Source organism: Cariama cristata, unplaced genomic scaffold (genome assembly GCF_000690535.1).
Source record: "Cariama cristata isolate BGI_N322 unplaced genomic scaffold, ASM69053v1 scaffold1273, whole genome shotgun sequence".
NCBI lineage: Eukaryota > Metazoa > Chordata > Aves > Cariamiformes > Cariamidae > Cariama > Cariama cristata.
Genome location: NW_009606464.1, coordinates 62,221 through 86,329, shown reverse-complemented (window position 1 = coordinate 86,329; position 24,109 = coordinate 62,221). Strand labels below are relative to the sequence as shown.

Below are 24,109 nucleotides of genomic sequence, written 5' to 3'. Positions count from 1 at the left end.
AGAAGAAAATGGGAATTTAGTCTGAAAACAGTCCACCATATTTAGCCCATTGAATCTACACCATTAACAAAAATATACTGTACTTGAATTCTGTTGAAGTCCAGAAAGAGTTTCTGTAATTTTACCAAATTTTACCATGTTCAGTTCTCATATTTCATTTTGTTCCAGGTAAAGAGTCAAAAGACCATTCTGTCTAGCAAGGAAACCTTGTGAAATCATTTTAATGCAGCTATGGTCCAATACAAACTCCTGCAGAAACAGGACAACTTCAAGTCCTTCAATTTGGCTGATGTAATTTCCTAATATAGCAAGAGTAAGTACATGGAATCATCTTTAATGGATTTGGATTCCTTTACAGTAAAAAATTATCTTGAGCAAAAGCAGCTCATAAACTTTCTGAATTACTTGTATGTTGTTTGGGACCACTTCAGTGACAGTGGAAGTCAGTGTGTTTGATTTCATCTATCTATCCGCCATCTCTGTTTAAAGCAAAATATCTTCCTAAATAAAATCTGGACATCTTGAGGAACAAGGCTTAGGTGAATGATTATTGTTGGCATTGCTTATAGTGAGGAGGAAATTTCCTCAGTGTGGAACTTGCCATCAGCTGACAAATACATCTTCCACATGCTGGTTACCCAGCTCTGTCCTTATACAAGACAAGTGAGGCATAGTGGTGCATTATGGAAGAATTTCACTGTTCAATATCTGAAGGATCTTGGAGCCAGGGCAAGAATTAAAGCTAGGGTATCATTCTTGTCGGGGTCCACACCAGAGAAGACTGTCCCCCACAAACTCAAGGCACAGAGCAAAGACTGGACATAAGGAAAGTATTGTAAAATGCTTGAGTGCATGTACAGAAAAGCTGCTACCACCTACCCTGCAAAAACAGACGTTTCAGTTTTTTTAGTCTGCTAAGCTATAGCTGGGCCATGTTAATAATTCCATTATAGCCCAGATGAAAGTCTTTCAAACTCTGCATTATGACGGGCAGGTTTTCTCCAAATTCTGCATCCCTACCCAAAAGAGCAAACAAGAGTATGATGCCACAATTTTCCTTGGACAAAAGAACTTCAGCATTTCCCCTCTCCCCAAAGCAACATGTAATTGTGAAGAGTATATATGGATGACTGCAGTTTCACTAATCACTGGAACGGGTTTCACAGGAATTACACCTGTATATGATAAAAAAATCTGATGAAAAATGAAACAAATATACTACTTAGTGGTGGAAATACTACATATATACACTTCCACTCTGTGGAAGATAGGTCAAGTTTTCTGGATCCAGACCATGAAAATCAAACAAAAAAATAAACCCCCTCCTCTGCTCACAGAAGTCAGAGGACACAAAAAGAGAACAGCTGTAAACGACTGTTTAATTTAGTAAAATACTTACGGCAACCTTGTGTGTATTCTCACAACAGTTGAATGACAATAGCGCAAAACAAACGAACATGCACTGTTCCACTAATTTGCTTGTTAAAGCTTCATTTCTGTTACCTCTGACCTGTAATTAGGTAGCATGACCTAACATGTTAAGAAAGAAAGGGAAAAAAGAGTTCTAATTTTAGCTTTGCTTCTTCCTTATGACCTAGCTAATGAAACAATGTGCTTAGCAACCTCAGTTTCCATAAAAACACTAAATATTGGTGATTGCTGAGCAGATAGCGGACATGACTTGATAACATTCATACATCACAAACAAAAGAATATCCAAACTATATGTTAATATGTAATATTAAATTGTCTTAAGACATGTAAATATGTATTATGCAGATTTTATGCTTTACACAGGCTTATCTCACAAGGCTACAAAAATTAAGAGCTAATTCAACTTCTGGAGAAATTGTCAAGAGGGTCTGGGAAAGGTTTAAGAACATTTTTGTCCCTAGAATGTCTCACAATTGAGAAAGAAGGGAACAGTCATCAAGAAGACAGTATCCACTTAGTGGGAAATTAAAAGCAGCTATAATAAATGAAAAGATAAATAAATTGACAGTAAGAAGTAAAAAAAGCTTCCAAAAAATTAATGAAAAGAGCAAATGCACAGAAGGCAACAGTGAGAAACAGTTTGAAAGTATATCAATAACAAAAGTAATCTTGATAATGGTACTGGATCATTACTAACTGAAGATGGTAGAAGTTTCAATAAACCTGAACTGAAGCATAGTTGTTTACTAAATACTTTTGTGCTGCATTTGTGGGGAAAAAAAGGGGCAATGTTATTCATATCATACACTAATAATGAAATAATTTCCGTTCCAGTATTGATTTAAGGGCTGTTAAGTAGCAGCTACTGAGCTAGAACCTGACATACTTAAATCACTGACTCTGAGTAAGCCACGTTCAAAAAAGCTGGCTGAGAAACTTCATGGAATATTGATGTTGACTTGAACTAAGTTTGAGAACATCAGCCAAGTTTCGGTTGCCTGCAAGAAAGCTAAAATTTGTCATTGTTTAAAACGGGAAAGGGGAGGAAGCTGGAAGGCATTAGTGTAAAAAAAACCCCTCCCATCAACAAGAGGGACATTCCTACGGTTACTGAACAATTATTTCAAATCCTTTTTAAGCCCCCAGTCTGTGTAAAGAATGTTCATCTTTCATGAGGAAGCAGATAAGCAAAATAAGCACAGAAATTTGTCACGCTAGGATGGAAGCCCAGACAGCTCATATCCATGTGAGCTTCTGCCAATGTCCCTTTTCCCCAGAAAATCTGAAAACAAATTCATGTTTTTCCCACACTCCAGATGCTAAGCATATGCAAAGAAAGAAGACAAGAAGATCTGGGTGAAGTCTTGAGAAGTATGCGCACAACAACTAGGTTTTGCAGGATTCTCTGATGCTCTGTCACTGTTACTTTTATAAAATTTGACCAATGTATAGAGGGAATTCTGGATGGTGACTTTGCAAGACAGGTCTGATATGATAAAACTGAATCTGACTATGGATGTTGCCTTATATATGCAGAAACATATAAATGAATCCTGACAGGTCCTGGAAGTTTCAGTCCTGAAAGAGTGCACAGATGAGAAAGGCAAACTGAAAGGTAATTTGAAAATGCTCTTTAGGACACAGGCTGATCTTACGTTGATGTCAAAAGGAAGAAGAAAGAAGTATGACCGTCTCCTTCAGACAATGACAAAAAGAATGTCACTTATGAAATGAGCAAAGGAAAGGAGGTTTAATAGCAGGATGAATGACTGCTTAGACTACACACAACATTGCAGAAGAACTTTGGATGAATATACAAAAGCTTGCTTTATGCTGGTAATAGGTACTGTTGTCTGAACTGGCTGAACTCATTGATTCTAACAAGGGGTTGTAATTGCCATCAGAATACTACACAGTGTAAGGCAGCTGAATTTTCACAGGTCAGGCTCAAGGGAGTGAAATACTATCTCAATATATTTGTCACTATCTGAACATATTCCTAAAATTTTGTAGTGTAGTGTTGTACAAATATAAGTAAAGAATGAAAACAGAATATCAATGATAAATCTGGTTAGAGATACATGTACACACTCTCCCAGATCAAACCAGCAACCAGAGAGAGATAGGTGGTTCCCTTACTCAAAATTAAATCCTTTGTAGGAAGGTGAAAAAACTTCAATGTATGCCTAACCACCTATGCAATAGGATCCAGAGAACAGATGACAGCAGCCTGGTATAGTTAGTATGATGAAGTGACCTAACAAGTTGTTCACGAAGAACTTACGGAAGAAAAGCCAACTAGATGATGCCAAACGTACCATATGTGTGCAAAACAAACAAAAAAAACCCCAACGTCCTGGGTTTCTTCAAGCTAGGAGGGGAAAAAAAAGGGAGATCCAAAGCTACTGACACTGAAGACACCTCGTTTCTCCTCAGTGGAGTAAAGGAGAGATAAAAGCATATTTTAATACCTGATGGTAGTTGCTTCCTTTGGCAAGTCCTTGCTATCTGTAGCCATGAGAGGCCACCTTTTGGAACAGCTGGTGCCTATTTGTTACCTGATCTGGGAGCTTTTATCCAAGCAGTATTGATTCAATATGATTGTAGTTTGGACACAATACATGTAAAAAGAAAACATAATTAATCAAACAGAATGTTTCTCTGCTAACACATTAGCAAAACTGCCAATTTCATTTTTCTGATTCAGAAATTTGATCTTTAGAAATACGATTGCTCAGTTTGAAGTGCTTAAAAAAGTTTGGTGCAATTCATTGATTTTGGATCAGATTACTTCAACAATACTGTAAAACTGAAACAGTGGTTGCAATCAGCTTTGTGCTGATGATTGATTGCTGTTGTTACAACAAACCACAAGCAGCAGGGTATTAAAGGAGATTAAAGACCATTTTAAATCAAAGGAAATTAGTTTATCATTAATATTATTACAAAAAATAGAAAAGACTATGTCATGAACTCACATTGGCATTAGTAAGGAAGATTAAACCACTGAAAGACAAGAGATTATTGTTCTGTAAATTCATGCTGCAGACATTTCTAAATTGGTCTGCTAGCACCAGCTCTACAGCTCTGAATTAAGTAAAAAAAGACAAATATGGATTGAGAATACAAGTAACATGGAGCAGTAAGATAGGAATGATATATATAGCACGGGCAGATCAATAACATGCTGTCTTTGAGGTAAGAAATGCTACATGCTTCTATGAAAGAAGCACCCTAATGAAAATCTCACAACAAATTCACGGTTCTTTTTTCAGTAGTAAACGATTTGTTTGTGACACCAAAGGTAAGGGCTTTCAACCGTCTGCTCTGTTTGCTTCTATATCACATTAGTGAAATTCCAGTTCCATAGCTCTTAGGCTGTTTTAATTGCTTTCCAGCAGCACTGGAGCTGGGATTACTCAGATGGAGTATTCCGTTCTCCGCTTACCCTGAGGGCTGCCAAAGCACCACATAGATTGTAATTGTGTACCTCAGCTGCGTCAAAGCCTGCTCACAAGGTACTTGTTACTACGTAATGGTAGAAGCAGGATACTCTATTGGTCAGAGAGACATTCCTCAAGTAATTTTTAGGAATTCATAACTGTGCTGTTGATACACCTCTTCAAGAAATTCAAGGCTTGCAATTGTAGTATCTTAAAAGGCACATAGTCAGTGTTATAGTATTGCTCTACAACCTTTTACAACAATGCCTCCAGGGAATGAATGTCCTTGCAGAAAATAATCCTGACAAGAATGTTTAAATACTTGTACCTGTCCTCACATATTAAAACAGTCTCTTGAAACCAAGAGTCAAACTAAAAGGACTTACAATTTCTTTATGAGCAAGATCTACTCAATTCCACTAGAGTATTGACACTGATACTCCTGGCATGGCGATACTGTTGCTGAAGGAGTTCTAGGCTATTTAAGATCAAAAGATGAAGATTGTGGATTGTGCCATGAAAATTGACTTCACAGGTTACATCAGGTAGGGACTTTCACTGACAGATGCAGGATACTGGGAAAGAATAAAGTATAAATATGTCTCTAAGAAGACAAATACATACATACAACCCATAGAAATACTTTTGTAAAGATTACTATCAGGGATGCTGTCTGCAAACAAGCATGACTAGTGCTGTGTAAAATACTTTTGCTGCCGAACCAGGACTGTCCGACTGGGTGTACATACTAGTGTTCAGTTAAGGATGCATTTAATGCAACCAATCACAGGTCATTCTTGCTCTAAATTCCTGTACATCTACAATGGATAAGGCAGCTTTTTCAGAAATCAGAAGATTGCAGAAGCAACACTGCACATACATACATGTCTGTTCTCATTTTGGCCAAATTTGTTCTGAAAGGAATTGAATCAGATGGATTTTGATCAAATAAAATATCTCTTCTAAATATACTTGGTCTGAAGCCAGTACCCTATCTCTCTCAGACATTTTCTGGCAAACTATATGCAAGCAGCACCACTCCCTAAATGAAAAATGGAAGCATCTAGAGAAAGAATATTTCTTCAACAGAACTGCAGAAAATAACCATTTATGATGAAAAATTACACTTATTTTATGCACCAGTCAAGGGAATTTGTCCTTCAAATGCTAGGGAATTATCAGGCATATTTGCTAAATACAGATTCTAGCTTTAGATTTTCACATCACATTCTAATATTACATCACATTCACAATATTAGATGCTACTTTTAATAGATAATGCAATTCTGAAAAATCACTGCACCTGATATTGGCAGCTGACCAATTTAATTCTTGCATTTCTGTGAAATCTGAATGTTCCAGTCTATCTGCAACCATGTCAGAGGTGAGTTTGCCTCCAAACAAACCTTTTACACTTTCTCCTTCTGTTGGTTCCTGTTAAATGCATTTGAAGTGGTCTGCTGTGTTAATGCAGATCTAGAACTATCAGAGTAATACAGGCAAGAAACATTACAATTCAATGTATTAAAAATGTTTAAAATCAAAGTAACTTAAAATGCTATTTTGTGTTTATATGAGCAGACTTGGATGACTCTTTTCTTATGGAACAGATTAAAGGAGATAGTCTGTGTTCTCTCAGTATAGACTTGTAAGTAATATACACTAATTTCATAGGTGTTAGAAATGATTAAGCTCCAAAATTATAGTTAAAGCCTTGGGAATCCTAGCAATGTGCCAGGACATTATTATGCTAGGTACTATTACAGAAAAAGGCAATTTCTACCTCAGAATGACTAAAGAGAGTCAGAAACAGACAATGGAGTATTATGGAGTATATGAAAAGATTACACACATATTAATGAGAGTCAGAAACAGACAATGGAGTATTATAGAGTATATGAAAAGATTACACAGATATTAACAAGTCTGATCAGCTAGGTCTTGATTTGCTAAAGAATTATTTTTTTTAAAGTTATAGTAATAATCTGCATACAGAATAATTTACTACTGTGATGCCATCTAAGGCTTTGAGAGAGGCAAGATGGAATAATACAAATAGTCAGTAATGATCTTGTTTCCAGACTATTCAATTTCTACTCATGTCCAAAATTATCAGAGTAGTTAAACTGTAAATAGAAAAAAGCACAGGTTTATTAATATAAGTTTAAAACATCCATATATAGGTGCATTCAGACTACTTTCTTTTCAGTTCCTTTTTCAGTCGTCATCCCCATGACTCAAAACGGAGAAATCACTTAACAAAATGCAGATATCTTCATTTAGATTAACAGCACTTTTCAACACTTAAGCCACAAAGAAAGCCCTTAAAGTAAGTGAAAACTACCAACATTGTCTTAAAAGCCTTTGTGCTCCCACACAGTTTTACAGAGTCTGAACATAAATAAGAATCAGGGCCTCAGTCTCCAATTAGTGTCTGAACCCAGCCAACAAAGTTTATAATACTTTAGCATTCCAGGTAAGCTGAAAAGAACTGGAACTGCTGGAGGCATAATTGCTTGTTATTAGACAGACATGAGTTGCAGAATTATTCCACAGATTGTAAACCTTGATTTAGCCTACCTGGCATAAGTGATGTTTATCTCTGCAGAACATTTTGAGCCCAGTCCACCTCGCAGGTTCAGTACCTCCTTCTCAGGAGTGAGTGTCAGTCCAAAAATGTTAGACTGGGGTTCTCATCAGTTCGGGTTCCACTGTAAAGATGGATGAATGCAGCACCCAGAGGCAATTCTGTTTAAGTATAGCTTCCTCTATACTTGAACAAGTGGGGAAACAGTGTTTCTAATGTAATAAAAAAAACCCGATTAGTTTTGAAATAGTAAATACTTACCTTTAAATGATGTATCTCTTGGTTATTAACAACATATGCATAACAATATATTAACCATATATATAAAAAAGTAATATAAAAGTTATTACTTATGTATAGCTCTGTTAGGGAGTAAATTTTCTTTAAACTAACTGAAGATGAGATTTTGATGTTTTCAATGGAAATGTAATGAGGATAAGTCAGATTTTAAAACACATGTACTTTGAAGCTGATGATAAGATGGTTATTATTTACAGTATGTCTTATAAGTTTGGTGAGCTTTGAAATTCCTTGAAAAATAAACAAGATGCACTTAGTATAAAGTGAGCTGTAATAGAAAAAGGTGGCTGATACAGAAAGTAAAACAAGTTACAAGTAACACAGTTTGTGTTACTGGGTCCAACTGTAACTAGGTCAATGATCACTAGATCAATTAGATCATTAAACATACATAAATATGCACATTTTAATACGAAATACTTATTTTGCTGGAACATAACTGTTCTGCCTCATTCCCTTTCTTTAGTTCTGCTAAAGATACACTCAGATTTTTTAATATTTGAAAAACTCACTCTGTTGTCAGCGAGTAAAAACTCACCCTCTATAATATTTCACTATGAAGAAACGTTCCTACTGTGTCCCAGCTTAACAGCCTGCATTATCACTGCCACAGTAAATACAGTACCATCTAGTGTTGAAACGTAGTTTTCATCTAAAGTGAGTTCTTCGAGCTTAACACAAGACTCTATTCCTTCTATTTGTGTGAGATTGTTGTTAAATGATGTCCATCTTAAATGCTCCGATTTTTCCAAATTGGAAATTTTGAAGAGTGTTGATCATCCAGATTTAAGACAATGATCTGTAATAAAACTCAGTATTAGAATAGAAAGAAACAAACCAGTGAATTAATTTGTAAATTAATTCCACCTATTTATTCTGTGCTCACTTTCTGTGCTTACATTTCCTACTAATATCAATGGCAACTTCTTGGATGCAGGATATGATATTTCCCCATTATGCAACGGAGTTACTCATCTTTAATACATTTCAAAAAAGTTCATCTTCTCCTCCAAACCCAAGAACTCTATAACATCAGTATGCCAGATCCCACATGTACCTTTGCAGTTGAAGCATAGACTTTGTAGACTTTTTTTTGGTCTTCATTAGATCTTAGTTTTCTTCAATTTAAATCCTTCTGCAATACTTGATTATTTTATTGGCTAGTCTGCTTTACATATCCTCATTCTGCAACAGGACTTTAATGGAAACAGGATTTCAGCCTAACACTGAGGTTGGATATTTAGTCCAGAAGAAGCTGAGTGCAAAGTCAGAGCAGAATTTATCCTAACTTTATATTCTTCATGCTTTTTATAGACAAATTAAGTACTCTTTTCTCTATATCTTATGTTAACAAATTGAGGTATTTCCTGTTTGAAATATTCTTGAACAGTAACAAATAAATGTCAATACCAAACATATATTTTGCTGCTCACGTTGTGAAACAACTTTCTTACACAGGATCTGACTTTAGACAGCTGGCAGCAAGTTTCCTGTAAAGACAAGGCTGTCAGTGATCCTATCTATAATCTGTTTGTATGACTATGACTCCTCCTTTGCGATAATACTACAGTGTGTTAGCCAATCATTGTACAACGGAGAAAAGAAAAGATCATAGAGTCCCAATCAAAAAATTCAAATTGTATTGTAGGGGCCCAAAATATCCAGTATTGTATCTAGGTTGTATCTAAGACAAAGAATCACTTAAATATTCAGTACCATTAGATTGGCTTTGGTGATGACTAAAGAATATTTTCTGGCTATATTATTTTCCAAAGTATTTATCATACCCTTTATGAATCCCTTCTCTCTGATGTCACAAAACATATATGACATATTCTAAAGCATTAATTTTCCTGGCAATTTTTCTAAACATGAATTCCCTAATGCACACAGAATAAAATGCTACACTTATCAGCAGAAACATGTTTTCCTCTAGCTATTCTATATTCTAATAACAAATTGAACTGACAGAGGAGCTTTTAACCTTTCATATTGGGTAGATTAACATGATTTCAGCTGATGGATCAAACCAGGTTAGGATGACCTTGGATCTTCCTCCACTGACTCTTAACGGCTTTTTGCTACTCAGTTTCCTAAGGAAACAAGGCTAATGTGATTGTGCTAGCTGTATATCCATCTGCCAGCCTTAGCACTAATTTTTGCACCTATTGGTGAGTTTCAGCCCAATTTCAGACAAGCATTACTTGACTTCCTACAAACTCTATGAAAATGAGCAGCTGAATTAGAGTTATAAACTGATGATCCCAGTGAAGGAAAGGCTGCATAATTGCTCAGCTACAATGCCCGATGCTAGAGGATCCAGGAGAGACCTGTTCTGAATGATCTGAGAAACTCTGAGGACTCACACCTGATTAAGCACCAGATAAACCAAAGGGGTAAACTCTTAGGGGAAACCAATTTCCTTCAGTCCTGCTGCTCATCAAGTAACTGCTTAATTAGTTTATAATTTTAAGTAGTCTTTCAAGGCGAGAGAGTATGTTCAAAGGGTTATTCTCAATGTTTGCTGGTTTGAAATTAGACCTACTAGCTCTCTTCTTGCAATCTGTTTTTCATATTGGTATTTAGTAGAACTCTGTGAAATTTTAATCCTGCTTGATCACAAGAAATGGATTAGTATAGAGTGTTCAATATGCATGTGGCAAAGCTCATTTGCCTTTAGACATCAAATATGCCTAAGCCTCTAAATTTTAGGACAGGATATATTCGAAGGGTCAGTATTAGAAAACTGTGTTGCTATAGGCATTAGAGAATTTATGTTTGTAGAATTTACTGGAAGAACTAATGTTTCAACATATTTCAACATTATGCGTTCATGACATCAGAAAAAAGTTGGGTTCAAAATTGGCAGAATAAATAAGCTAAGCGTAGCTACTGAATTTTCTAATGAAAAATTCTCAGGGTCAATCTCTACTGATCAGGGAGAGAATGCAAAGGAGCTATCTGCAATTTCCTGAATCAGTCCAGCTCTGTCATTATCCTTGCCACCAGTGTCCTTGCTCTTTAAAAAATTGCTCAATATTCTTGAAGCTTCACTGACACTCTCCTTTGAAATACTTCCAGAGCATTTGGAATTCCTGGAATCCTTAAATGAAGCAAGTAGATAAAGGACTTTGTCTTGCCTTAGGAGGCAATTCTTTAAAAAAACCAAGCAGGTTTATCTCATAAGCACGTGCCTTATATGGCCTTGATGTTTAAAAAAGGGCAATTTTCATATGCCAAAAGCAGTCATGAGAAAAATGAGTGACACAAAAAGTTGAGCTAAAAAACATGAAGGCTAGTTAGGAGAGGTTTAAAGACTCAGAAGCTTAAACACTAAACACTTGAACATTACACACTTTTTCATTTACCATTAAAAAAATGTTCATTGTTTAAGTTTACAGACTAAAGCAAATATTCATGAGCCTTATTGAATCAAGCCATGGCCCTTTTATTCCACTACAGCAGAAGTGAGTGAAAAATAGGAAAAATGATAGCAGTGAGAATAAAACAGATAGATAGAATAAAACAGTTAGAAACACGGATTACTGAAAATGAAAGCTAAAAATGTCAATGAAAATTTGATGGCTAATATAATCAGAGATCCTAATAAGGACCTAATTTAATTCAAGCAATGCTATAGGCTTGATCCTATCTAAGGATTTTAAAATAGTAAATCAGAATACAGAAGAGAAAGATAGTTTCAATGCATATTTTTCTTGGCCTTTGGGAATAACCATGATGCTCATAATTTATATGGATAAAAATACTTCATTTATTTCATTAATAACTAAAAAGAATCTAAAACTGGAACTACTCATGATAACATTTTTAATATAGGCATTTTTCAATCAAGGATATTATGAACCAGTTGAAGAACTTTCTGAGCCATTGATCAATTCATTTTATACAAATGATAGTATGCTTGGGAAGTGCTAGACGGTTATGAACAAACTGAAGTTATAATAGTATTGAGAATAAATAAGATGACCAGAATAGGTCAGTTAGCTTGATATCATCCTTAAGTATCACAGAAATGCTGTGATATGCAACATAGTAAATAATTACAAGTTAATGGCCTTACTAATAGATGCCAATATAGTCCATAGGAAACAAAAACTAATATTAAATTGCTTTTTAAAAAATTTAAATGTATTGATAAGATTAATAGCTTCTGTCTGAGAATGCAATAAAAAAATAGTGATATCCAAAAGTGAAGAGAACTCTTGTTAAATAGACAAGAAGTGGTTAGAGGATGGATCTCAAAATCTAATTATAGAAAGAAAATCATCACTTTACACAGCATTTTTATCGATGTACTGCTCGAAATTCTTTTTCTCAATGACCTAGCAAAAAAGAGCAGGAGTCCCTTCCTGGTAAATTAGAAGATAACATAAAGATGTTAGTAAGGTCAGCTATAAACAACAGTTTTATAATGACTAACAAGGTGGCTTTATTTAAAAAGCACATTTCTGCATAGAACAATTTGTAAATTATGTAGCTAGGAACAGAGAAATTCACATTCACACAATGAAAGACAGTATCACAGGAACACTGAAAAGGACTAGAACTAATGACAGAAAACCAGATGAATATGAGCTTGCACTGTTGCCACAAGGACATGCATGTCAGTTAATATTTAATCATTGGTCTAGTGAGTAGGGTTAGGCATTCTGGGTATGTCATTATCAGTCCAGTGCTGGAAGTTTGTGTATAGATTTGTAGGTGGCCATATATAAAAACCATGTGGACATAATGGACCATGTTCTGAAAGGAACTCAAATAATGTCATGAGAAATAAAAACCCCAGTTTATAATGAGACAATTAAGAAGCTCAACCTAACTTAGTTTCTTTAAGATAAAGTGGGATGATTTTGGCTAAATAAGGAAAAGACTTCTGGTTCTTTAGAAGATCTGGTTCTGCTCCTTTGGAACACAAGAAAGAGAGAAAATGAGACTCAGTGCATTAAATGTGATAGTAGCCAAGTTTGTATTAGAAACAAGATAGACATGATGGAGAGAGAGGAGAGACCTGGTAGATTCACTGTTACTTGAAATCTTTAAACAAACAAGTGGGTTTCATACCAGCAAAACAACATTAACAACAGAAATATATCTGTGGTGACTGGTTGGGCTCTCTGGTACGATGCAACTCACTTCAACCTACAATAATCCTCTAAACTGTTAGGTGATGCATGTCCCCAAACTATTTTTGCTTTTGCACTGTCTATAAAAGGAATGTAGGGTGACTAGTTCAAAAGAGGTTATCCACACTGTACATAAGCAAAGTTAGGAGAAATTAATTCTAATCTGAATGGTTTACTGTAAAATCTGCTGTAGCTCAAAGAGATAGTATGAAATGGATGTAGCAAATATCACATACTGCTTTCTTGCCTGCTTTATGCATAAAGTCAGTCTGAAGAATCTTATTAGTACTCCTTGGTCTTAAAAATCTACTAATGCTAAAAAGACAGTTACACTGCAAAATAAGTACCTTAAATGACCTCTTCAGGGTACCCCAGACCTCCTGTGAGGCATCTGGAAATGGCCATTCTCAGAGCTCAGAGACAAGGTAGCTATTGATTAGACCTGAATGTGTTCAGAAATATTTTTCAACCAAAAAGCATAAAATCTTTGCCTTAAGACAACAAAAGAAAACTTTTACAAGTATTAATCTAAATGTTAACCTAAACACATTAAACAGCATCAGCCCTACCATTGAATACCAGTTGTTATGATGCATCTGTGAATGCACCTTGTTCTTGCAAATTTAAGACAGAATTTTAGCACAAGGAAATACACTGAGAATGGGAATTTTTTCTTCATCAGTCCTAGAATATCCTAACGGAGACACCTGAGGAAAAAAAAAGACAAGATTGTATTAAGTATATAATATAACTGGATACACTATACATACTTCACAGCTTAGCATACAGTAAATGGCATAAAAATCCTGCTGTTCTTGGAAGAGGAAGGTGATATATTAGTAGACATAATAATTCATAGCTCTAATAAGTTTAATAGTTTGCAAGACTCCTATAAATCTTGCATATATCAAGTTTTTAGAGTTTTCACTACATAAAAGGTAGTAGAGAAGGTAGGCCTCATGCAAATGCTCTGTATTAACTACAGTCTGTTTTTTGTGAAGATACTTATACCTTTTTTTTCAGACAGACATGATCGTACACAGCATGTGAGCAGACATAGTTTCACTGTGACTGTGCTGTGATAATATAAAAGTTGTGTGAAAATGATACCAAGTTCCAACCTATACAGCCCATTGACTGTGTTACCTTAGAATGAGCCTAAGATTCAGGAGTGCTTTGCGATATAGTCCAGAGCTAAAGTAGAACAGGTTTGTGCTCAGCGGCTGGGAAGGATTCCTTCCTATCTGCATATAAAATACTCTGAAAAACTACCTACTCAAAAGATCTTAAGACAAGGGATTTGGCACTAGATACTTAAAAAAGCATGTAGAACTATTGGTTTATCCTGTCATTTTCCCTCTTATTTTCTATTTGGCAAACATAGTTACTGTCTTGCATTCTGAATTCAGCAGATCTTAAATATGACTGTTTTCAAGATCATGCTAGATCTTTGTAAGATCGGGGTTTATTCAATAGTTTCTGTCCTACTGTCAGAGGCAAGGACAAAACTTCTGTCTTCACAAAATCCCAAAATGTTCTTCAAAAAACCAGGTGTAAAACTATTTCTAAAGCTTTCCTATTCCATAGCACTTGCTGTAAGTTACAGCAAAATAGAACATCAAACCTGGGTCATCTTTGATCCTGCAATATATTGTAATGCTTCTGCAACTTCTTCATTAGCAATCAGGAGTCCATCTAGGCTAGTGGGAGCCTTTAATTGGCCAATGACGCTCAGCTGAAATGAGGCTGGCTTGAAGAAATAAATTTTTTTTAGATTCCCAATATAGTTTACGTACAAGAAAGAGACTAGCATTTCCTTTCTGTTTAGTGTACTGTCATCTCGTGGATGTCAAGAGCTAGAGCTTTGCTATGATCTTCAGCAGAGCCACTGTGTCATCCCTGCTTATGTAGTTTGCTAGAAACACATGAGACAAGGTACCTTTGGGCCAGTTTTGATTGTCCTGATTTTATGTGACATTGATGGTAATAAACTGCTCCTGAGTCACGTGGGCTAACTCAGAAGTTTACTAGTCTTACGAAGCTCACTAATATATAAGATGTATTAGTATTTGTTTTTATAATCTAGAGTTTCATTTATGACCTAGAAATATTACAAAAAAACCCAAAGAAAGCTTCATAGGACATGTGAGAAATATTTAAAGGATGTAGAGGTGTCACTGAAACCTCAAGACATCCCCACAAACCTATCTTATACATACAGAATATGTCAGACTGCCTACTAGTTTAAAATATAATACATGAAATACACGTTTCTCACGTAACGGATAATAATGTCTTTGTGAATGGAATATAGATATATTTTGACAGCCAAATAAGCCAATGCAATCACTTATGAGCTAGATGGTAGAATACCCTCTGAGAGGCAGTAAGGATTTTGTGCTTTGCTCTGAACTGAACTAACTAGACATTGTGGTTGGATGCCTAAGAAACTCTGGAGAGGGATAGGTTTAGTGATGTGTAATACTTAAGAGTTACCATGTTGACACACAAAGCTGATGGCAAACACAGCAAATTTAAAAGTTTAATCTGATAAAAACCTAAGTATTAACAATAAAGAACCAGAGACTGGATCTGGTAGCTCTTATTATTTCTTTTTCTATCTTAGCGTGTATTAAAAAGAATCATTGAAGCTTAATTGACAGGCCAAATAGACAAGGAAACATCTTTTTGGATGCTTCCTGGGTGCCCCAATGGAGTCCTGTTTCCTGTGTTGGCTCGTTGTTCAAATTATTTGAGAGGTGTTCTATTCAGATAGTACTCTGCCTGACTTTGACTTGTACAAGATATTAAATCTAGTGTTAAACAATCATTAAAAAATCTTTTTAAAGAGTTTTTCAATGCCTCAAATTTGTAAGGTTTAACTCTGCTGATTCTGACTGAGCCATTTAAATAATGTTAGAATGTACTGATTCAAAGGGAATAAAGAACAGAGAGAAATATTTGTTCCAAAAGCTGGTTGGGCGATAGGAATCAATGACAGTCAGTAAAAGGGCTGAGTATTGGCTTTCTTGTCAAAGCTCCAGCCAGCACAGCTGTGCTGCTGCAGACAGATCCATGCAGCAACAGAAGAGACTACCGCTGTATATGCACAACCCCAAGGCTTGGAACTGTCTCTGCTCCCACCTCTCATTCAGTGCAGCTGAGACAGCAAAATTAAAGCCAGGGCTTGGTTTTTGATATCTGGCACAGGCCACCAATAACTTTAATTCTTAAGGGAAGCAAAAAACAAAGGAATTATGCCTCAGAGATGTCTCTGAGTGAAAATACCACAAAGCTTATTCACTTGGTTAGGCTGTGACTACAAAAAGAAGTGAAGGTCCTGTGAGAACAAAGATGCCATAACATGATCGTAAGGCGTCTTACATTGCAAGGGCCTTAGAATTAATAAGGTGCAGCACCAGATTTTAAGCCTTTATAGCTGTGGTCATGGTTAGAATGCTTTCTCAGGAATTTCAAGTGCTGATATCGAATCACAGAATGGTTTGGTTGAAAGGGACCTTAAAGACCACCTCGTTCCAACCCCGCTGCCATGGGCAGGGACACCTTCCACCAGACCCAGGTTGCTCCAAGCCCCATCCAACCTGGCCTTGAACACTTCCAGGGATGGGGCATTCACAACTTCTCTGGGCAACCTGTGCCACTGCCTCACCACCCTCATCAGAATTTCTTCCTTATATCTCATCTAAATATTTTCTTTTCCAGTTTAAAGCCACTGCCCCTTGTCCTATCACTCCATGCCCTTGTAAAAAGTCCCTCCTCCTCTTTCTTGTAGGCCCCTTTAAGTAGGCTGCTCTAAGGTCTCCCTGAAGCCTTCTCTTCTCCAGGCTGAACAACCCCAACTCTCTCAGCCTCTCTTCATAGGAGAGGTGCTCCAGCCCTCTGATCGTCTTCATAGCCCTCCTCTGGACTCGCTCCAACAGGTCCATGTCCTTCTTGTGCTGAGGACCCCAGAGCTGAAGGCAGTACTGCAGGGGGGTCCCACCAGAGCAGAGCAGAGGGGCAGAATCCCCTCTCTCGATCTGCTGGTCATGCTGCATTGGATGCAGCCCAGGACAGGGTTGGCTTTCTGGGCTGCAAGTGCACATTGCCAGGTCATGTTGAGCTCCTTGTCAACCAGCACCCCCAAGTCCTTCTCCTCAGGGCTGCTCTCAATCCACTCTCAGCTCAGCCTGTATTTGTGCTTTTGGATTGCCCCAATCCATGTACATATGTACCTTAAGCCATTGGTTGTGTGTGATGTCAAGACCCAGTATGTTGGGAGCGTGTTTATGTAAGATGTTTATATCTTCCCTAGACTTTTTCAGCTGGTTCCAACTCAGGTTGAAGAACTGCAGTCCTGATTGCTTAAGACTCTGATGCCCTCAAAAGTGATCACATGGTTATGCCTCACATAAAAATATTTCCAACTGGGCTGCAAGACAAGGCAGGTTTGAAAATAGGTGTATGGCCAGAAGTGTTGCAAAAGAAACTTTGGTTAAAGTAATCAGACACATTTAATCTTTAAATAGACTTAATTTGATCCAGTGCCTGGGACTCCCCTTGCTCAGTATTGAGTCTGTTGAGGGAGACCTAGTGTGCTCCAGACATATTATTCTATTTGTTAAAATGAAATGACCATTGTACAGGTCAGATGGGTGATAAAGTGATACCATTGTAATACTGTGATTCAAACTGGAGACAATACCAGCAGGCACCAAAACTGTGAGCTGCTAATAATATCACAGTATTCATGATCCTAGTTTAGTCCCCCATTCTGTTCCCTTGTGTGCTTCCTGGCCCGATCATGTCTTGTGAGCATACCTCGCAATGCAAGAATATTTATGCTAGTTAAACGTTCCTTAAAAAAAAAATTAGAGGTTAATTTCTCACCAGGTCATAAATATTATTTAAAGAAGTAAACTTATTAAAGCTGATGATAAGCTTTTGAAGTGTTTTTAAATCTAGAGATGTCTTGCAGCGTGCTCAGGCTGTTCCCATTCACAGTTAAAACCTAAGCCAAAAGTAGATCAGAAATGACAATTTTACTGGACACGCAGCCAAATTCTGTAGTACTCCATGGCTGCCTTTAAAATGAAAAAGCTTCAACTGATGGAGTGCAAATACAAATACTATCCTACTGGTAGACCATAAAAAGACTATGAAATGTGAATACAAACTAACATGAAAGAATGAAAAGACAATAAAGGCTGTGATGACTCTTTTTTCACTTATTTGAAGACTATTCATTCTCTGCCTTCTCCCTGAAATAAAAGTGACCTGGGTAAGATGGGGAGTCAGACAGTCAATCGGTTCACAGGAGAAGGGAACAGATGCTGCTGACACTAAGGAACTGGCAACTCTTCAATTACAGAAAAGCAGCATGCGAAAAGTGGAGCCGAGCAGAGAGAGGCAACAGATCCTTAGGAAAAGGCAAAGTGAGAGGAGCATTGCTAGTATCTCACTGCAAACACAGATCACTGGAAAGATGGCACTTTGATAAAATAAGAAGAGAATTGTTATTCTTTTTCTTAACTTTGCCTCTAAATAAGCTTTAGAAAAGAAAAAGTTTATTTGAAACTGTAATGTATACCATCAAGTACAAGAAATACAAACTAGGGTTAAAAATGGGACAGTTCAGAAACTATTTCACAGTTTGATGTATCAGATATTTAGCAGTGCTACTTCATCAGAAAAGGGGGCTACTGAGGGTGCCACACAATAATTATGCATATGAATGCAATGTCAGAAGTATGCATATAAATGTCCACCTGAAGAAGTGTTTTTCTGTGCAGCTATTACAACAATATATATTTCTGAAGCTAAAATCTGTAGCCTGCTGCAGTTTTGATGTGTTTTTTTCCCCAGGCTACATTCTTGTGATGTCAAATCTGACAAAAAATATTTTCAAGAACAACTGGCATAATGGCATGAAGTCATGTATTTCATAAAATTCAAAGGAAAGGCTGATAGTTTAGGTCATGTCCTCTTCTCAGATGCATTCTTCTTAAACTGTTTTTCATTGAAATTACATATCCTTCACACAGTAGGAAATGCAATTAGGATTCGGCCCAATAATTGTAATTCACATTGCATAATAACTTATAGACAGAGGAACACAAGATCTAGTGATGATAAGTAAATGTAAGCAATATCAGAATCAAGTCCAAATGGAAATGTTAATTTTTAGCTTTTGTGTGTGGTTTAGGTCATGGGTCAACCTGAATAACAAAAGTAACAGCTACATAATAGATTTATTTTCCTGAAAATTTGACAGCAATAGCTCACCTATACCTGACTAAATATTGGGCTTAGCCACTGAAAATATTGGGGTTTTTTTCATTTAAGCAAGCAATCTGAGGCCTGATCTTTACTGTTGGTTCCATGTTCAAAACTTCATCGTCACGTTGCAATTTTTTCCCTCTTCCAGAATTATATTGCCCATAGAAAACAGACACTGGTCTTTGAGCTATATAAAATAAAAGGCATTTGAAATTTGTAAACTTTCTAATTTTAAATTAAATAATAAATTTAATATTGACTGTAAAATGAGAGAAGTTCAAGTAGGAAATTAATAGCAATCAAGTCAGGAAATCATCTTTCTCTAGCACAGATCTGCTAGAGACTGGGTTTAATTGCCTCATAATCAAAGCATTGCATAATGTTTTTGCTTGTATGGGTTGTTATGTACGGTACAGAACTCTGGCTAGAGTCAAAAGAAGTACAGCTATGCACTGAAATTCCCAAAGTCCAAGAATCACAGTAGAGCAGCCTTAGGCTGGACCGCCAGGTAGACCTGACTGATCAGCGAATTTGACTGTCTCCTTTCTTTCCCCAGAGCTTCTTGTTTCTAACAAAGAGAGTAATTCAGAGTTTGAAATGAGCCCTTCTACCTTGGCAGCAAGTTATGAAGTTAGATGAGTGAAACAGCAGCACCATATGCTTGTAAAAATGAGTAGAATCAAGGAAAAGCTTGTTCAGAATACAGCTGAGAATAAAAAAATATTATCTTTTTTTCAAAACTGCACATCTTACAATTTAAGTCAAACAACTGAAGATCATTTACTCCTGCAAGACCTCATGAAAAAAAGATCCTTTGCATAGTCAATACTATAAGTTTTACTTTGCATGGTACCTCAGAGAAAGTAGTCCTTAGTGAAAGAGGACTTAGTTTTCAGCTGTATTTCATTTAATCTGTTGAAACTTAAAGGATCTTTGCTTTCTTTCCTATGCTTTTTACAAGTACAAAATAAGACCCTCAGCCAAATCTCATTACATTGAATGGAAAGTTTCTCACTGACTTCTACAGAAGTTTTATCTGTCTCTGAGAATGGACAGAAGAGAACTAACCTTAAACCTGGGCTTGTCAGGTCATGTTAGTAGAACAGAATTTAATTTTACATACTTGTGGGGTTTTTTTCTCTTGATCTGTGAAATCCAAAGCTTGCCTTCTAATACCACAGTAGGAAAACCAAAGTTCATACCAGTGTAACGTACTCAAACTCAGCAATGTATTCTGGCAGGATCAGTTCATGGTCAAACACAAACCACTTGTAATGCCAATGGCTGCAGTCACAATTTCTCTGTTCTGAGGAAGCCCACATTTCTAAAATGGATGAAACAGGGTAAATATATTACTGTTTTTTAGCTAAGTTTGGTATTAAATCAGATTGTTAATGAGTCAAAGGTATCTCCTTCCATGAAGATGCATCAGTTTTATTCGTTTTTACGATTAGACTTTCTTTGACATACAGACTCACAGAGGCTAATAAAGGAGTTTAACTCATCTCTCTAGTACCCTGTGTACGATAAGCAACTGTCAGATTCCAGGATGAAGATCGCAGCCTGTCAAAGGCTAGCTTAGATCCTGAGAGTATGGACAGCTCTCCCCCAGGGCTTTCATTCCTGCACTGTCCGAAACTATTCCATCATATTATGGCATGATCACCTTCCAAATTAGCTTTCATTTCCTCCCTTCTAAGAAACCAGAAACAATCCCAGTTCCTTTATAAAGAGACAGAGCTTGCTCCCTGTTAGCATCTGAAAGTTTGGAGGGTATATCAGAGTGAACAGGTAAAATTATTACTCAATTCCCAGTCTGCCCTCTTGCAAAAAAATGGGGTAAAGCAGAATCTATCACTCAAAGGATACATATGCTACAGAGATTTAATCTGGTTACTTATAACAGTGTATTTCTCAGCAGTACTCATTTTTATTTTACTTAGATAAAGGCTGTGGATTTTAAGGGTGAAGCTTTCTTCTGTGGTATATGCATGCTGCCCTTTGCAACACTCACTCCATCCCGCTGTATGAAGAGTAGGTATGAAACCTCATGAAGTAAGCTACTTTTAGTGTGGACTAATGGCTAGAGAGCAGTGTGGCACAGCTCACTTTCACTCTGTGAACTAAACAAGCAAAAATATTTTTTCAACGAGGAATCTTCTTGGTTGTTACTGTCTTTGAAAAAATGCACTTCAGCTAAGCAGAGACTGTTCTGAGGAATGAAACCTCTGGACACAATGCAAACTCACAGATGAGTTTAGAGTACAAATGTTAATTTAACCTTAACTTTATGCTAACAAGTGCCTACAAATGCATACCATTGCCAGAAGCAGATGCATCACTTTCTAGGCATTTCCATGGCCTGAATACCGAACTGGCATCTGGGTAGTTGACTTGATAGATGGGATTCATTGCACAAGCTGGAGCACTGTGGCCAAGGAAAACTTTTGCAATTATCACTTTCCCTAAGTGAGGGAGAAAAGACACTTAATGCTTCTAATTCTAGCATGGGGTTGCGGACAGGATAATACAACAGTGATGCTTAATGTAATAACAGGCAGGCTACATCTTAGGCTGGCAAATGAATGCTCTAATATGCATGTAATACATATTAACAAAAAATATCTATTTTTTTATATATTATGATTATGGTTTTATGTTTTTTACGAAACAAATACACTTTGGCTAAAAAGATTGCACTGTGAAATCTAACATTTGTAGCTGGTTAATACTTAAAGCCAATGAAATCCAAAATACAAGTAGTTTCATAAACAGCGGAACCTGTGAGGCCAGGTATCCTTTGGACTTGTGTCTTTCAACCTCCTGCTTCCATACTGCAGTAAACCCAGCTTCCCCAAGCTCCCTGTGACACCAAGGCCAAGCAAAAGGTAGTATGTGCAGTGGCTAGTCTCAAGCAATATATATGCTGACTGCCCTGTTGGCTGATGTTAAATGAACCCTAATAAAACTGAGAAATGTCTCCTTTCTTTGTGGGGAGGAGGAAAGGGAGGAGAGGTGTCCTAAAATATATTAAGCCACTTTTCTACAAAAATCAGAAATACTTAATTACCTTTAAGACTTCTATACTTTTTTCAAATTTGGTTGAAATTTGATGATTCCTAAGCCACTGTAATGACAGAGTCGCACAACATGACTGGGGTTTTTCCCATCTGTGCCCTGTCCTGGACACAGATTGACCCAATGTATTTGTATCTTTCCTTGCTCCTCTAGAAAAGATCAGACATATCTCATTATTTCTCACATGAGGACATGTCTCATAGATGCCTCAAACTCCTGTCTGGGATTTACTCCCAGTAGCCGAAGACGTTTGTGGAGCTTCCTAATATGCAGAAATGCCACTGGGACAATTTCAGCAAAGTTTCAAAGCTCCTTTCAAGGCTGTATATGCCACCTCATGGTCATCTACAGTACTTACAAAATGTCCTTTCAGTAACAGCACTTATACAAGCCATACAGCACACATTTTACAAGATATTTCCACACTTTGAATTACCATGCTTGAATGACTTCTCAGGACCACTGCTGGTTTTGCCTTCTGCCTTAGCTTATTTATTGTTTCAGAAACTCCGTTCTGGGACATTCACATATGCTTAGACTGTTCCAGCGATGAAAAGGTTTTTTTTTCTGTCATACTATTGCAAAGATTAAAGCAAGGGCCAAGTATCTTTATTTGACTGAGACCATCCCTTAAAACTGTAAACAAATTTAAGCAGCATGAAAATATAGCTATGAATTATGATAAGGGATGGCAGGCAGGGAAAGTGAAGAATAATGAATAAGAAAATAGTTTATGGTGTCATTATTCCAATGGAATAAGAGATACGAATAAGAAAATCAGACTGTTAGCTCTGTGGGACAGGGCCCATCTTCCTGTATGCTTATACAGCATTTAAGACAACAAAAAGGAATCTCAGTGAGGCATCTGTAAACTAGCATGATATAAACAATAATAAAGCAAAACAGGACAATAGATACTGCATTTGAAGATACAATCTTGCCACTCAAAAATCTGATCTCTTCTCAGAGTAAAAAGAGAAAGGCAGGTGTGCAAAAGGTTGGAAAGAAGAAAAGGAAAGCAATGAGGGCTAGAGAAAAGTTGCCCTGAAATAATTTTCCTACTTTCTATTATTTTCTTTCATAAGTCAGAATGAAAACTTCCTTACCTGAAATATCTCCATCCTTGGAGGTATACTTCTTCTATTCATCATTTCTTACTCAGCATGAAATAATATATTCCATCTGCCTGGCTATTTTACAGTTTGGAGATGGAAGGGGTCACTGGGACACGACTGGCAGTTTCTAGGGTTATGACTGGTTTGACAACTAGGATCCATGCCACAAGGACCCTACGTTAGGAAATACCAGAGATAAATGGACTAGGATTAAATCTAAGATTAAGGACAAAGGAGGCAATGATTTAGTTAGGACAAAGCTTGCAAGCCAGGACCTGGGATGCTATATTACTAGAACTGAGACAGAAAGAGCTGAAAACCCATGCTATGCTTTGTGCTAGCACTGGTAGGAAGAACAAAATAATAGCAAAATATTGTGTTCAAACAAATACAAATGAAAATTATGAAATAAATGGCTGAAGAAACCACCGAGACAATCTGTTGCGCAGGCAGTAAGTACAGATACTGCAGCTGTCACTGTGGAGACTTCCAAACTAGTCCTGCATCAGTCCCCACAAACTCTAGTGGGGGGCACTGATGAGAGGTGGTGAGAAGAGACAATTTGCAACAAAAAGAGAAAGGACATGGAAAGGACAAGATGATGATGAGAAAAACTGGAAAGCACTAATCATGCCTTTGCCACAGATGGCCTAAAGATGTGAAGAATGAAGCAGAGGTAACACGAAAAAATATAATAAGAACAGAGGAAGAAAACAGAAGAAAGATTAA

The 24,109-nt window shown here is 36.8% G+C and overlaps 1 pseudogene; it reads right to left on the bottom strand.

Moving 5' to 3' along the window:
- Positions 1–41: 41 nt before the first annotated feature.
- LOC104158651 overlaps positions 42–24,109 on the bottom strand; it is a 34,288-nt pseudogene continuing 10,220 nt past the window's right edge.